Here is a 17,742-nt window from a genome sequence, read left to right as displayed (position 1 = left end):
CTACATCCTTGTGTTACACCCTTTTCAATCCGAGCACTTCGTTCTTCGCCGTCCACTGTTGTTATGCCCCCTTGGCTCCTGTGGTAATCATCTAACACGTCCTCAGTTTTATTTTCCGATCTTCTGTATAATAGTCTTGTCAGCTACTTGGATGCACGAGCTGTTTGGCTGGCTGTGCGATAATTCTCTCTCTTGTCAGTTCTTGCAGCATTCGGAATAGTGTGGATGATATTTTTCCAAAAGTCAGATGGTTTGTCGCCAGACTCATACGTTCTACACATCAACTTGTATAGTCCTTTTGTTGCCACTTTCCCCTATGATTTTAAAAATTCCGATGGACTGTTATTTACCCCAAGTTCTCCAAATCTCTTAAATTACTTCCATTCCATTCCGGACGCTGAGGCAGAGCAGCCTTCGGTGCAGCCCAGATGACTTAGAATTTACAGCCAACACAGCCGCAGTTCACAGGCACCAGTAACGTTAGCTGTTACGTTCCCAGTTCAAGTTTACTTATTGGAAATCTCGAACTAAACGTGCACTCAGTCAAGATGGCGGGTGCATGCGTTATTCTGTCTCCAGTCCTTCCTTTTTCTCTGATTAAAAGTTGGGAATCCTCGTCCGATTTCCAGCAACTTAACCGTTCCATCAAATGTTTTAATGAGTTTAACATATTCACCTCAATCTCACTACCCTATCTTTGCCAAGGCGCTGTTATTTCTCCGTTGTAAACTGCCATTAAGGAAGACAATGATTTCATGTTATATCGAACTTGGTTTAACTTGAAGTCTGCAGGAAATTGTAATAAATAGGGTGTTATAGTGACCAGTGAGTGGCTTAATGAAACTCTATTTGATCACCTGTGAGTTAGAGCACCCATATTCCACGTATGCTAAGAGCACACCTGTTTAATAAAGTAAATGCATAAACTTATCCACAGTGCAACACCTGTAATTAAATTCGCGGGTTTCTATGTGGAACGAACTGATTATCGGTAACATCATCCGGTACAGCTCTTTCTCGCGTCCACAGGAGTGTGTGGATGGCTCAGCCATAACGTCGCAAGTAATGACTGCAATGGACACAGATGATATGTATCGTGTGAGACAACGTTATTAGCATCTGGCAGACTTTAAAAGAGGCCTTATTTTGGGCCTCCACTTGCCTGACTAATCTAATTGCAGAGTATACGGGTTTGAGGGGCATTCGTACTAACAGTCGGGCAATACTGAAACGCATATTAACATAAGGAGCGGCATACTCCTCCTCAAGGTCCTCGTCGATCACGTCTGACTACCACAAGGCAGGATCGCTTTACTGTACACCAATCACATCGTACCCCTTCATTTCTTCGGCTGCTATCCGAGAACAAAGAATGGTCTCCCTCCTGTCTCGATTAGCAGCATCCGAAGTATGGTTCCATGCCTAGGCTGCCATTAACACTGCAACACAAACGGCTGGATTTGGAGTGATGCCGTGATGGGAAAATTTGGTTGCCGATGGTGTCGCACTGAGTTCAAGAATGAATCGCTGTTCTGCATATCCTGGATCACCATCTTCGGCGACTATGGCTGCGACTAGGTGATAGATACCATTCTTGTAATATTTTGCAGGTTAGAGCAGTGTTACACCTGGCGTTATAGTGTGACGTTGAGGGGGGAGGGGGGGCTTCAATTGTGAGCTCAAGTCACGGCTCAAGGCTGGTAGTAATCGAAGGAACTCCAACGGCACAACGTAACGTCACAGATACCTGACATCCTCATATGTTACCTCTCATCTGACGCTACATTGGTGCCATTTATCAGCAGGAGAATGCTCGTCTATACACATGTGTATCTATGAACTGTCCGCATGATACTGAGATACACCACTGGCCAGCAAGTTTCCCAGATCTGTCCCCAAAAGAACACTGTGGGGTCATTTTAGATGTCAACGCCTTCCCAGCATCAGTAAGCAGGGTATCTAGGACTGGGTGCAGTAGCTGTGAACCAGCTTGTCTCCGTAGAGAATACAGCGGCTTTATGACACCCTTCCCAACCGGATCAGTGCATGGATCCACGCTACGGATGGTGCAGAGTCATACTGATAAGTAGCCTCATACTGCCAACTTCTCTGTAAATTTGACTCGAATTTGTAATAACTGTACTAACACCACACAAGCTCTTAATCCGTGGAGTTTCATCCCGTTCCCTCCTCGCCTTCTGTGTGCTCCATCTTTCATGTCATGCAGTTTATATGAGAGACAGAAGAGTTCGGAGAATCAGATACTTCCTCTAACCTACTAAAGCAGAGTTACTAAACACAGCTTTCCGAAATTCCTTCACCAAAGAAGACGAAGTAAATATTCCAGAATTTGAATCAAGAACAGCTGCCAACATGAGTAACTCAGAAGTAGATGTCCTCGGATGCAGCAGCTCTATACGTAACAATCATGTTTAACCGCTCGCTTGACGAAAGATCCATATCCAAAGACTGAAAAGTTGCACAGGTGACGCCAGTATTCAAGAAAGGTAGTAGAGGGAACGCACTAAATTACAGATCCTTACCATTAACGTCGAGATGCAGCAGGGTTTTGGAACGTATATTGTGTTCGAACATGATGTATTACCTCGAAGAGAACGGTCTATTGACACACAGTCAATACAGATTAAGGAAACATCGCCCTTGTGAAACACGACTAGCTCTTTACGCAAGAAGTGTTGAGTGCTGCTGGCATAGGATTTCAAACTGATTCCGTATTTCTAGATTTCCAGAAGGCTTTTGACACTGTACCACAAAAGCGACTTGTAGTCAGATTGCATGCTTATGGAATTTCGCCTTAGTTTCGTGATTGGATTCGTGATTTCCTGTCAGAAACATCACAGTTCGTAGCACCTGACGGAAAGTTATTGAGTAAAACAGAGATAATTTCTGGCGTTCCCCAAGGTAGTGTTATATGCCCTCTGGTGTTCCTTGTGTACATAAACGACGTACGAGACAATCTGAGTAGCCGTCTTAGGTCGGTTGCAGATGATGTTGTCGTTTATCGTGTAGTAAAGTCATCAGAAGATCAAAACAAATTGCAAAACTATTTACAAAAGATGTCTGTATGGTGCGAAAATTGGCAGCTCATCCAGAATAATGAAAAGTGTGACGTCATCCACATGAGTGTTAAAAGGAATTGATTAAACTTCGGTTACACGACAAATCAGTCAAATATAAAGGCCGTAAAGTACGGGAAATATCTAGGCATTACAACTACGAGCAACTTAAATTGGAAAGAACACATAGAAAATTGTGGGGAAGGCAAACCAAAGTGTTCGTTTTAATGGCGGGACACTTAGAAAATGTAACAGATCTACCAAGGAGACTGCCTACACTACGCTAGTCCGTCCACTTTTTTATTTTATTTATTTATTTATTTATTGTTTCGTGGAACCAAATTAAGGAGAAGTCTCCATAGTCGTGGAACGAGTCAATACATGAAATTATAACACGATATTAGAAACAGATAAAATGAAATATAAAAAAACATATTCAGGTGACAAGTCGTAAGTTCAAATAAAGAAAATCAATAATGTAACACTGGAATTTGCTTAATTTTTTAGCTCTTCCAGGAGCTCCTCGACAGAATAGAAGGATTGAGCCATGAGGAAACTCTTCAGTTTAGACTTAAAAGAGTTTGGGCTACTGCTAAGATTTTTGAGTTCTTGTGGTAGCTTATTGAAAATGGATGCAGCAGAATACTGTACTCCTTTCTGCACAAGAGTCAAGGAAGCGCATTCCACATGCAGATTGGATTTCTGCCTAGTACTAACTGAGTGAAAGCTGATAACTCTTGGGAATAGCCTAATATTGCTAACAACAAACGGCATTAAAGAAAATATATACTGTGAGGGCAATGTCATTTTTCCCAAACTATTGAATAGGGGTCGACAAGAGGTTCTCGAACTTACACCACATATAGCTCGAACAGCCCGTTTTTGAGCCAAAAATACCCTTTTTGAATCAGAAGAATTACCCCAAAAATAATACCATACGACATAAGCGTATGAAAATATGCGAAGTAGACTACTTTTCGTGTTGTAGTGTCACTTATTTCAGATACTGATCTAATGGTAAATAAAGCAGCATTTATTTCCTGAACAAGATCCTGGACATGAGCTTTCCACAACAGATTACCATCTATCCGAACGCCTAGGAACTTGAACTGTTCCGTCTCGCTTATAATACGCCCATTCTGTCTGATCAAAATATCGGTTCTTGTTGAATTGTGAGTTAGAAACTGTAAAAACTGAGTCTTACTGTGATTTAGCATCAAATTATTTTCCACAAGCCACGAACTTATTTCATGAACTACATTATTTGATACTATTTCAATATTACACACAAGATCCTTCACTACCAAGCTGGTGTCATCAGCAAACAGAAATATTTTTGAATCACTTGTAATACTAGAAGCCATATCACTTATATAAATAAGAAACAGCAGTGGCCCCAGCACTGACCCTTGGGGAACGCCCCACTTAACAGTGCCCCATTGGGACTGAACATCACTACCACTCTCAATATTGCAGAGAATTACCTTCTGCTTTCTGTTCTTAAAGTAAGAGGCGAACCAATTGTAAGCTACTCCCCTTACTCCATAATGGTCCAACTTCTGCAGTAATATTTTGTGGTCAACACAGCCAAAAGCCTTCGTTAAATCAAAGAAAAAACCTAGCGTTCTCAACCTTTTATTTAATCCGTCCAAAACCTCACAGATAAAAGAGAATATAGCATTTTCAGTTGTTAAACCATTTCTAAAACCAAACTGAAGATTTGACAGCAAATTATGTGAATTTAAATGCTCCAGTAACCTTGTATATACGACCTTCTCGATAACTATAGCAAACACCGATGGCACAGAAATAGGTCTAAAATTGTTAACATTATCAATGTCTCCCTATTTATAAAGTGGCTTCGCTACCAAGTACTTCATTCGGTCAGGAAACCGACCACTCCTAAAGGAAAAGTTACAGATATGGCTAAGTACTGAGCTAACATACATAGAACAATACTTCAGTATTCTGCCAGATACCCTGTCATATCCATTAGAGTTCTTGGTCTTTAGTCATTTAATTATTAACTCAATCTCCCTCTTGTCAGTATCAGGGAGGAGCATTTCAGGTAACCGTCTCGGAACACTTTTTTCTAAGAGCGCTATATGATTCCCTGTTCGGACTAGGTTTCTATTTAGTTCACCTGCTATATTCAGAAAGTGATTATTAAATACTGTACATATATGCGACTTATCAGTAACACGGACATTCCCACTACGCACTGATTCTATATCCTCGACCTGTCTCTGCAGACCAGCCACTTCCTTTACGACTGGCCATATGGTTTTAATTTTATCCTGAGACTTAGCTATTCTATCTGCATACCACATACTTTTTGCCTTCCTAATGACATTTTTAAGCACCTTACAATACTGTTTGTAATGGGCTGCTGCATTTAGATATTGACTGTTTCTAACGTTTTGATATAAATGCCACTTTGTTCTACAAGATATTCTTATCCCTCTAGTCAGCCACCCAGGCTGCCTGTTTGTGCCAGTAAACCTGTTTTGAACGTTCTAACGGAAAGCAACTTTCAAAAACCACGAGAAAAGGCTTGAGAAAAGCATTATATTTATCGTCTACTGTATCAGCGCTACAAACATCTTGCCACTCTTGTTCCTTGATAAGGTTTACAAATGTCTCTACAGCAACTGGATCAGCTTTCCTAAACAGCTGATGACTATATTTAACACGTGTTGCAGCACAAAAATCTTTTAGAGTTAAAATTTGTACATCATGATCTGAAAGGCCATTCACCTTTTTGCTAACAGAATGCCCTTCTAGTAATGAGGAATGTACAAAAATGTTGTCTATGGTTGTTCTACTGTTCCCTTGCACTCTCGTTGGAAAGAATACGGTTTGCATAAGATTATATGAATTAAGGAGGTCTACCAGCATCCTCTTCCTTGCACAATCACTTATACAATTAATATTGAAATCACCACTTTCAAAGTGCCACTGCGCGGTCTGGGATCCTTACCAGATAGCAGTAACGGAGTACATCGAGCAAGTTCAGCAGAGCAGCAGGTTCTGTAATAATCCGAAATGGGGGAGTGCGTGCTACTGAAATGGTGCAGAACTTGGGATGGACATGTTTAAGAGAAGGGCGTTTTTCGTTGCGGCGGAATCTTCTCACGAAATTTCAGTCACCTAGTTTCTCCTCCGGATGCGAAAATATTTTGTTGACGCCGACCTACATAGCGAGAAACGATCATCATGATAAAATATGGGGAATCAGAGCTCGCACGGGAAGATACAGATGTTTGTTTTCTCCGAGCGCTGTTAGAGACTAGAATAATAGACAATTATTGTGAAGAAGGTTCGGTGAACTTTCCACCGGGCACTTTAGCAGAGTATATGTAGATGTAGATGCGGACGCGAGACTGCACGGTTAACCGAAAAAAAGGGATAATTCAAAATATACATGTTCTTGCCGAAAACTGCTACCCATTAGAGCCATAAAATTGTGGTAACTGACACGAGACGAAACTTCGTCGTATGTTAACTTTTCGGCTGCAAACGGTTGAGCTATCTTAGGAGCCAACCGTGAATACTGACAGTAAAGCGCTCCGGTCCACCTTACGTGGCGGTTCACTGATGCAGTACCGCATTCGTACACATAAGTGTGATTTGCAGAGTACCCATGTAGCTGTAGATGTAGAATCTTGGATCAATTCCACAAGAAGGATGACTGGTTGGATCTGCAGCTGGGTGGCTCATTTTGTAGGGGCAAGGAGTCGACCAAATAGCTACATTTCTTTTCCGTCGTTGCATTTGCAAAGCAGTTTCGGGAAGTTTATTTCCATTCTCAGTACTGTACTGTGCACGCCCTCACCCTCCTACCACCCTTCCCCCCCCCCTCCCCACCCCCCCAGTCTCGAGTGTCGGAGGGAATTCTTCCTTCTGAAACCTTCTCGTCTCCTCTATATCTCTTTTGTTATGCAACCTTCCCTTCTACAATAACCTATGAAACGTTCCCTTAGGATTTCTATTCTTGCTTAGTAATAACAATTGAAATCTTTCCTTCGAAATTAATTCTCTTTCTCGATCTTCGCATAAAATTTAAATGCTGCTTATTGAAAGGGATTTTCTGATTATTTCGACGAAACGTAGAATGTGTCGTCGTGGTGGCCCTCACTCGTTACCTGCAATAACCCAAAACTGTTCCTCACCTTTTTTACTGTTACTGGATCGTTATCTGACTGCTACATCGAACTGTGACATGAATATACTTATTTTGTTTTACTATACTCTATTATCTGCTGGTGGGCTGTCATAATAAGTGGCTGTATTTATTACCAAAGCTGACGTTATTCTTTAATAGCAAAGCTGACGTTATTCTTTAATTAATTTGACTGGAGTTACGTAATTCATAGTTAACCATTTTCTTGACAACAATAAAATTTTGCAAAGTTTTACGTTGATGGTTTTTGGGACGGGTTATAATCAGTAATGCAATATTGCTGGCAACAATTAATTATATTCTGAATGAAATGATTTTACAAACGTTCAAATGGGACTTACTTTTTACAGTAATCTTACAACTAGCATTGCGCAAACGTACCTTTAGTAGTCTTGAGTTATTCAAAAGAAAAATAATTCAATAATATTAGTTCCTCTTATGATAATAGGTAGCGGATGTCTCTGTACATCCGTTTATAATCTCTTGTAAATCATAGCTGTTGGTTGGCAGGCACACCGCTCCTCTCAGCCTCTCGCTTCAGACCTGCTACCGACTCGCTTCATTTCACGGTTACTACTGACTTCCTACGAACGCTAAAGTGCGGTCTCTCCCACCAACAATGCTTTCTGGTGCAGACAATCCCTGCTACCACTACAAAATGTATCAATACGCGGTCTTTCCCGCTCTTTTCTTAAAATGTATCCATACGCGGTCTCTCCCGACCTCTTTAAAATTACATCAATGTGCGGTCTCTCCTGCCAACAATACTTTGGTGCAGACATTACCTGCTACCACAATTATTTCCAACACGACAAATATTAATTATTCCTACTTAATCCTATTAATGAAATATAAACATCATTCATAAATTGTGGTTTGAGAATAGACATTAGAAATACACACGTCTTACACTTCCTACTGTAGCACAATACAGCACTGAGAATGAAAATCGTTTTTCCGAAACTTTTCTGCAGATAAAATTCTGGGATTGGTGTATTTCTGTTTTCTACAAAAGAGTCTCCATTAACTAGGCAGAGGAAGAGGTCCAATACCTCCCACTTGCTACTCAGACGGAATGTTTTCAGTTAGTTTCACTTTCACCGCGCCGCTTTCAGATGCTAAACCAGCTCCGGGACGTCGCATCTAATTGGTTGTGACAGTTACGAGGGAGCAGGACTAGGCGTTGCTGAAGGCTGGTCCGAGGTGGCGATGGCGGTGATAAGCGAGGAGAGGCACGCCGTTAAACACTGCGGCCGCTTACGGCGGTCTAACGAAGCCAGCGGGCGCCAGCTTGTTTGCCGCCATCCGGCTTTAAATCCGCCCAATTAATTTAAGCAGGCCGCGCAGGAACCCGCCGGGGGCGTCGGAATAATTCAGGGAGGATGCCGGCGGCTTTTGCTGCTGGAACGCACGGGGTTGGCCATCGACGGTGGGGGTCGAGAGGAGGGACGGCAAGTACGCGATAGGGTGGACAGAGGGAGAAAGAGTAGCCGAGACAGAAAGATAGGAGGCAGGAGGGGGGGGGGGACAAGTTGATGGGGTAGAAAGAGAAATGGGGGAAAAAGAAGGAGAGCGAGAGAGGATTGGCCGGTCGCGGAGGTATTCGTTCGACGTGCCCTGCGCATGAAAATCTCCGATGTACGGACGTCGCTAAATTGTTTTCCCGGTCGCTATCGGCAACGGACATGCCCGCGCGAGCCGGCTGCGCGATATTTCCGGAGAAATACAGGACAGCGCAGCGAGAGAGGCAGCATAAGCAGGGAAGCGGTGGTCAGCGTGGGCGGGGTGGAAGGGGGGGTGGGGGGGGAGGGAGGGGAGGGGGTGTTTGGCCGGCAGATATACGGCGCACAGTGGTCGGAACAAATACTAAATACGTCCTCTCTCCGCGGGTCGTCACGCTGCTTTACGGCGCGAGCCAAGGAGCTAGTGGTGGGCCAGAGACAGAAATCGCTCGGGCTGCAAGCCCCCCCCCCCGCCCCCTCCATCCCCCAGCGACGCTCGTATCGACGATAGAGGGTTTGTGGGGCGGTAGAGGGGCGCCGCAGTGCGTGAGAGGGAAGGTAGAACGAAATACGGAGTGAGACAGAGAGGCCGAAAGGGCAGACGCCGGCGACAGATTAAAAAGAGAATAGAAGTGGTCGCGGGGCGTGGGTGTCGTGACCCAGATCGGCGACGCCCCTAAATAAATGGCGGCAATTGGACGTCCGGTGGCGGGGGAGGGGGGGAGGTGGGGGGTTTCGGCGCCGGCTGGTGGCCACGGCATTGCGGTCGAGGCCGACCGCAGACGACGCGCCATCTGCCGGTGACGGATTGCTGAGAGCGATAAACCGCAGCCTGCGATCGGCCGGCTAACCGTGGAACTCATCCCTCTCTCTGGCCATCATCCACTGTGCGCCAGCCGCCCCCTCTTTCCACCAACTTTTTAACCGCACCGTAATGAGGTCACCGATCAGAAAGTGAGCCACCTGTCACGTCCATTTGATTCAGTTTAACTCGAAGTGACGGTACTGACTCTGCGGTCGGACACGAATCCGTACCACAACTTCTGCCGCCGGCTGGCGACGGATAATTTACATCGATGTACTAAAAACACTCCCTTTGCAGTATTTTTTATTTGATTTTCTGCCGTTTAATAGGGGAACAGAGCAAATAATTCCCCACAATTTGTTGTCTGAAATCTTTTATTACTAAAAGTTAGAATCTGCTGATAATATCAGTCAATGTTTCTTTTACATGACCTGCCTACATCTAAGTCTACATGACTACTATGCATTTCACACTTAAGTTCCTCGCAGAGGGAACCACCTTAAGACAATTTATCTGCAGTTCCACCCTCTAACAGCTCCGGTAGGGGTGGGGGCGGGGGAGGTGCGACAAGGGGGAGGCGGGATGGGGGGGTGATGACCACTGAAGTCTTTCGACACGATCTCTGATTTCTGTTATTTTATTTGAATGATCATTTCTCTCTTTGTAGTTTGGCGAGAGTAAAATACTTCCACCTTCAGAGGAGAAAGTTGGTGACTGATGTTTCGTAAAGAGATCTCAACTTTGTTTTGATGATTGCCATTCCATTTCGCTTACCTTATCGATGGCACTCTCTCACCTATTTGGCGATAATACCAAACGAGCTCCCGTTCCTTCAAACTTTTCGAAGTCCTTCGTCGATCCCATCTGGTAAGCACCCCATACAGCACAGCAGTACTCCAGTAGAGGACGAACAAGCGTAGTGTAGGTAGTCTCTTTAGTAGACTTTTTGACCTTCTAAGTGTTCTGCCAATAAAACCTAGTCTTTGGTTTGCCTTCCACACAACATTATCTGTGTGGTCGTCCCAGCTTGAGTTCATAATTGCAATTCCTAGGTATTTAGCCGTACTGACAGACTTTATTTTGTATGATTCATCCTGTAATCGAAATTTAAAGGATTTTTTTTGTACGCATATTGAAAGGTAACTGCCTCTTTTCGCACCATTCAGAGAACATGAAGAAGTCATTTGGAATTTTGCAGTTTGATCTTCTGACGACTCTGTTAGATGGTAAATGGCAGCATAATCTAAAACCAATATAAGATGAGGTTGTCGCCTAAATCGTTAATGTTGACAACGAAACAGCAGAGGGCACTTAACGCTTCCTGTTCTTCCTATTCTTTTGTATCACTTCCTGTTCTTACGCATAGTCTCCATCAAAATTCAAACAATGTCGGGAGGCTAGAAAATTTAGTGACTGAGGACAAATCACAAACGGCGTCCCTTAGGGTTCAATTTTGGTCCACTCCTATTCCTTATGTACCTATACGTGAATGAACTTCACTTAACATTCAACAAGCAGAATTGGTGATTTTTTAAGACGATATAGTGTTATAGAGAGGAAGCAACAGAAAGTACGATAAATTATGAAACTTCCCTTGCAGATTAAAACTGTGTGCCCGGACCGAGACTCGAACTCGGGGCCTTTGCCTTTCGCGGGCAAGTGCTCTATCAGCTGAGCTATCCAAGCACGACTCACGCCCCCTCCTTACAGCTTTACTTCCTCCAGTACCTCGTCTCCTACCTGCCAGGAAAGTTTAATATCAGCGCACAATCCACTGCAGAGTGAAAATCTCATTCTGGAAACATCCCCCAGGCTGTGGCTAAGCCATGTCTCCGCAATATCCTTTCTACCAGGAGTGCTAGTTCTGCGAGGTTCGCAGCAGAGCTTCTGTGAAGTATGGAAGGTAGGAGACGAGGTACTGGCGGAAGTAAAGCTGTGAGTACCGGGAGTGAATCGTGGTTGGGTAGCTCAGATGGTAGAATACTTGCCCGCGAAAGGTAAAGGTCCCGAGCTCGAGTCTCAGTCCGGCACACAGTGTTAATCTCCCAGGAAAGTTTCATAGCAGCGCACACTCCGCTGCAGAGTGAAAATCTCAGTCTCGACGATAAATGATATTTCCAAAGAATTATACAGTTGCTCTCAGATAATGCCCTCTCCCTAACTTTTGGAAAAAAGAAACTGTATTTAGTTCTGGACAGCAAATGGAGTTATACAGTACCAACTATTGACGTACAACATGAGCAGCAGTCAATAAATATGGTAGAATACTCCAAATTTTTGCTTGCACATCCTGATGAAAACTTTAACTGGAAGAACCATATTACTTGAGGAGTTAAGTTCAGCTACTTTGGTCTTCGTATAGTTCCTAATCTTGCAAATAAACGAATCGGTCTCCCGGAATATTTTGCAAATTTCCACACAATAATATTTTATGGAATAATTTTCTCGGGTATGTCATCACTTAGGAAGACAGTACTGATTGAAAAAAGCGAGCAGTAAGACTAATATCTGGAGTTCACCGACGGACGTCATATAAGTACCTCTTCAAGGATCTAGGCATTTTAACTGCTCCTTCACAATACATATATTCCCTAATGGAATTCATCATAAATGATCCATCACAGTTTGAGGAAAATAGTGACGTCAATACGTACAACAGTAGTTGGGAGAATAACCTCTATCATTCATTATTAGAACTGTCAGCGGCTTTGAAAGGAGTTCAATATGCAACAACAAAAATTTTTGATTTGCCTAACAACATTAAATGTCTGACAGATCGCAAATCAAGTATTAAATCTAAATTTAAATAATTTCTTCTGGATACCTCCTTTTGTTTCACCGATGAATTTCAATCCTTTTTTCTGAAAAAAAAAACTTGTTTTTAAATGTAGTTCCATGAGATGGACTAAAATAATTAAAATCATCATGAATGCTAATAGCAATCATGAATATTTAACCTGCAAACTGACCCGTTCTACATCACTTCGATGAAATAAACGTTCAGATCATCTATGGAACATGTAACTAACTAACTAACTCACATTCTACGACGTTGCGTCAGCGTTGTGGAAGCGCATGTCTTCCATGTTGGTAAGAGAACTTGTGCTGTGCTCATAGCCTTGTTTTCACTGCATGAATTTCGCCCTCTTCGCTTCCAAGTGTGCCCTCGTACAGAATGTATAAGTGGCAGTACGAAATGGAAGTCGGAAGGCACCAAACCTGAGCTACAGTCTGGATGAGGCGATGATGTCCGACCCAAGGTAATGAGGTATTCCCGGGTACTGATGCTTCTGTGTACGAGCTTTTACGTCTTGGAGAAAGATTTATTTTGGATTATTGTCAGTCCGAACACGTCGGAAAGAACTCTTGAATTTGTCCAGGGTCTTCGCTTATGTCTCTGAATTCATGGTTCACCTATTTGGCGACACCTCCACGAGAATGACACTACCATTTTCCCAAACGATTGTCTCCATGTATTTCCCAGCAGAGGGAGCTACCTTCGACATCTTCTCTTTTTGATGATAGCGGATGGTGCCTCTGCAGTGACTGTCTTCTTGCTTCAGAGTCAATATGATGCGCCCAGGTTTCGTCACCTGTAATAATCAATGACATAAAGACCTCGAACTGCTCAAACACTTGACATGAAATGACGTGTCTTTGAATCTTATGGCCTGTTGGGAGCTTTTGTGATACCCATCTTGAGAACACTTTCGAACATCCAAGAGCCTCAGTAATTGGACACGCATTTCCAGTCCTCACTGACACCTGTGAAGCCAGTAGTCATGGAAACAACCGAATTAAAACAATGAGCTCACTAGGTTGTTCGAAAACGATCGCCTCATTCAGTTGCAGCTTCAGACATCGGGTGAATTATGCACTCATTATTTTGTACGAAATCTGTGCAACAACTTGAAGGAAGCAATCAACTCAGTCGGTAGAGGGTGCTTGGGAAGAGCGTTAGTGGTGGGGGTCGTGGGCAGGTGCAGGCGCTGTAGGGGAAATGCCGAGCGCTGGAGGGGAAGAGCCATTCTAAACTGAAACACATTTTTTGTAAATGTTAAGTGGAGCCTATCCACGCCCACACTTGCATGGCGACTAAAACGATCTACTGTCTTATCTGGTTTGGTTACTACCGAAAAATAATTCCGCTGAAAATTCAACGAACGCAGCAATTTATATTTGCCTGGCTTATTAACCATTTTTAACTTAAGCGTAATTAGTGGCAGATTTTGAATGAAACCTACGTTTCTCTTATTGTCATGTTAAAATTTGATTCTTTTAGTGAAAAACAATGGAGTTTACACAGCGTCACCTCACTACCATGTTGCACAGACGCCACAGAAAGAGAATTCTGAAAAAAAATTAAATTTGTAGTAAGTTCCATGGTACCAAAGCTTACACATTACTTAATCTAATTTAAACTAACTTACGCTAAGGACAACACACACTCCCATGCCGAGGGGAGGACTCGAACCTCCGACGGGGGCAGCCGCGCGAACCGTGACAAGGCGCTTCAGATCCCACGGCTACCCCGTTCGGCAGTGGTTTATTAAGTGAGGAACTGGAAAAAGTAAGGTCAAAGCTTATGGAAAAGACCATCCTCGGCACAAAAGTACGCGAGTAATAGCTTTAGTTATGTTGTTCCAAAACGCACAGTCTCTCGTTTCACCAGTTACCAATAGCCCTTAAAAATTACATTTTTTCATCGAAATGGTCTGTAGTTAGTAGAATAACGTGGTAGGCAACAAAGTTTTCCATACTAACCATGTGGTAAAAACATGTGTGTACTGACGTTCGCCAAAATCACATTCCGGTATCTCAAACCGATGTGTTGTGGATGTTTCATTCTGGCTCTATCGCCGGCGCGTGCTGTCGCAAATAGGTGTGCTAGATAAGATGAATTTTGTCGAGACTGGTGACCTATAGCGACATGCTGGTTTCAGCCAGGTTTCACCTTCGTAAAGGAAATTGTGTGTGGCGCAAGCAGAAGTGGGAAAGCTCGCTTTCTTTTGGCCGCTTTTGTACAAAAAAATTTTGTGGCTTTTCTCGGCTGGTATTTTAGGAGTACTACAGCGAGGGCATTGGTCCTAAAAACACAATCACAGAGCATCCTGATGCTCGTACCACTTACCAGCAGAGGATGGAGTGGTGTAAGCCTACCGTTCCCCCCTTTGCACTGCTCGCCGATACACGACAGACGTTAGGCTGGAGCATTCGTACTGACGTACTCCTAACGCCACCATATAATCGATTCGCTGATATTCCTCTCGTCCGATAGATCGATTTGGCGAACCTACTTCCTTATCCTTTTCTTTTTTTCTTAAATCCTGTTCGTCTCCTCAAAGTGTGATCGTCATAAAGTAGTGCATCTAAATCTGAAACGTAATACATTTGATGTATCTTTTATTTATGTGAGAACTCCTGTAGAAAGAACGAAGATTCGTAGGAAAGTTAGGTAGATCACTGAACAAGATTTCCAAACTATCCGCCCCCGGTAGCTGAGTGGCCATCGCGACAGAATGTCGATCCTAGGGGCCCGGGTTCGATTCCCGGCTGGGACGGAGATTTTCTCCGCGCAGGGAAGCCCTAGTCACACGACATTTGCCATTTCCAAACTGTAATCAAATCTCCTTTAAATATTATACTATGGTATATTGCCACGTCACTTCCATCTCAGCAGAGTATTTTCACAGACGTGCAGATTTTGTATCAACAAAGAAACCGACTGACAGGCAAAATATTGGATAAAATTTTGGTTTTGCTAAGCGCTGCAAAGAAATGTTTAGGATTTTGGAAAAAGTGTATTTTGCTTTAACTTTCTTCGTAATTTATAATAAATGGTTTTAGAGTTTGATTCAGTTTTCAAATACCATATGTACCATCACAACATACATTGTACTGATGTATTTTTTAATGTCTCCACTGCCTCATGTTTTTTGAGTCATTAGTCATCTGACTTCTTTGATATAGTCCGTCACGAGAATCCCTCTCTTGGGCCATCCTCTTCTTCTCAGACCAGCACTCGCACCCTATATCCTCAGTTATTTGTTAGATGTGTCCCAAACTCTGTCTTCCCCTACAAGTTTGAGCTCTTTTATGCTTTGATGTGTCTTTGTAATAGTCTTGTTATGTTTATTATTACGTGAGAAAAATCGTCAATCAAGCAGATTCACTACTCATAGAGATTAAGTTTTTATGGTCCTGATTAATCGTAATTACAGATGCTACATATTCCCTCGGCATTTTTAGCTGAGCCACACACGTACTGCCGGTTTATAAAGTCGAACAGGTACAATATTTGGGCTGTCAGATGTGTCACCATCGTCGGGTGCACTGACGAAATAGCCTTCTGAGGAAGCAAGGCCAACTTTTATCCCGTCTCCCCTCGATCCGCGATGTATGGTGCCCACGCCCTAAGGCGCACTTCAGCGGCCGAACAGGGGATTGGTTCAAATGGCTCTGAGCACTATGTGACAACTTCTGAGGTCATCACTCCCCTAGAACTTAGGACTACTTAAACACACATCCATTCCCCGAGGCAGGATTCGAACCTGCGACCGTAGCGGTCGCACTGTTCCAGACTGTAGCGTCTAGAACCACTCGGCGACACCGGCCGGCAACAGGGGATTAATCGGCGTCTGTGTTCGTAGATCATGCAGTTGTGTGAGACAAAGTTTTATCGTTGGAGGATCGTAACGCACTGTAGAAAAACTTGGACGAAATTTCCAACTGGTATAATAGTGCAGAAATGCAGACTTATCTTTAAGTGTGACCAAAACTGAGAGGATGTCTGTAATAAAGAGAAATAACACGATAGTATTTGATTACGAGATTAGTGGAGAAAATCTTGACCACCTGACTTCATATAAGTATTTAGTGATAATACTGAGTAGCGACACGAAATGAAAAACTGACAATGGGACCGCATCTACTCATCGACTTCGTCCAGATTTGTAATACACTCTGAGGTTGGCCAGAAATGAAACTGACAGCAGTGAGAGCTCCAGATGGTCAAGCGTTTGGAAGAAATAGCCTTCGGCGCAGGTAGGGGCAGCCATGAGCAACTTACACTGAAGAGCCAAAGAAACTGGCAAACCTGCCTAATACCGTGTAGGACCCCCGCGAGCAAGTAGAAGTGCCGCAACACGACGTAGCATTGACTAATGTCTGAAGTAGTGCTGGAGGGATCTGACACCATGAATCTAGCAGAGCTGTCCATAAATCCGTAACAGCACCAGGGGGCCGAGATCACATCTGGACAGCACGTTGCAAGGCATCCTAGATCAATAATGTCCATGTCTGGGGAATTTTGTGGCCAGCGGATGTGTTCAGCGCTCAGAAGAGTGTTCCTGGAGCCACTCTGTAGCAATTCTCGACGTGTGGGGTGTCGAATTGTCCTGCCCAAGTCCGTCGGAATACACAATGGACTTTAGTGGCTGCAGGTGATCATACAGGATGCTTACGTAAGTGTCACCTGTCAGAGTCGTATCTAGACGTATCGTGGGTCCCATATGACTCAAAATGCACACCATTACAGAGGCTCCAACAGCTTGAACAGTCCCTCGGTGACATGCAGGGTCTATGGACTGATGCGGTTGTCTCCATACCCGTACACTCACTCCGCTCGATACGATTTGAAACGAGACTAGTCCGACCAGGCAACATGTTTCCAGTCATTGACGAGCCCAGGTGAGGCGTAAAGCTTTGTTTCGTGCAGTCATAAAGGGTACAAGAGTGGTTCTTCGGCTCCGAAAGCCTGTATCGATGATCTTATGTTGAATGGTTCGCAAGCTGACACTTGATGATGGCCCAGAACTGAAATATGCAGCAATTTGCGGAAGGGTTGCACTTCTGTCATGTTCAACGATTGTCTTCGGTCGTCGTTCATCTTTTTCCGGTCGCAGCGATGTCGGAGATTTGATGTTTTAGCAGATTTCTGATTTCACGGTACACTCGCGAAATCGTCGTATGGGAGAATTCCCACTTCATGGCTACCTCGGAGATACTGTGTCCCATCGCTCGTGCGCCGACTGTAACACCACGTTCTAACTCACTTAAATCTTGATAACCCGCCATTGTAGCAGCATTAAGCGATCTAACAACTATGCCAGACGCTTGTCTTATATAGGCTTTGCCAGCACCAGCGCCGTATTCTGCCTGTTTACATATCTCTGT

At 43.6% G+C, this 17,742-nt stretch overlaps 1 non-coding gene across 1 annotated transcript; it reads right to left on the bottom strand.

The window, feature by feature from the left end:
- Positions 1–11,179: 11,179 nt before the first annotated feature.
- Trnas-cga lies at positions 11,180–11,253 on the bottom strand. The gene has a single exon. It is a non-coding gene; the product is annotated as a tRNA-Ser (tRNA).
- Between the last annotated feature and the right edge of the window lie 6,489 nt (positions 11,254–17,742).

Source organism: Schistocerca piceifrons, chromosome 1 (genome assembly GCF_021461385.2).
Source record: "Schistocerca piceifrons isolate TAMUIC-IGC-003096 chromosome 1, iqSchPice1.1, whole genome shotgun sequence".
NCBI lineage: Eukaryota > Metazoa > Arthropoda > Insecta > Orthoptera > Acrididae > Schistocerca > Schistocerca piceifrons.
This window is presented reverse-complemented; position numbering and strand designations above follow the sequence as displayed.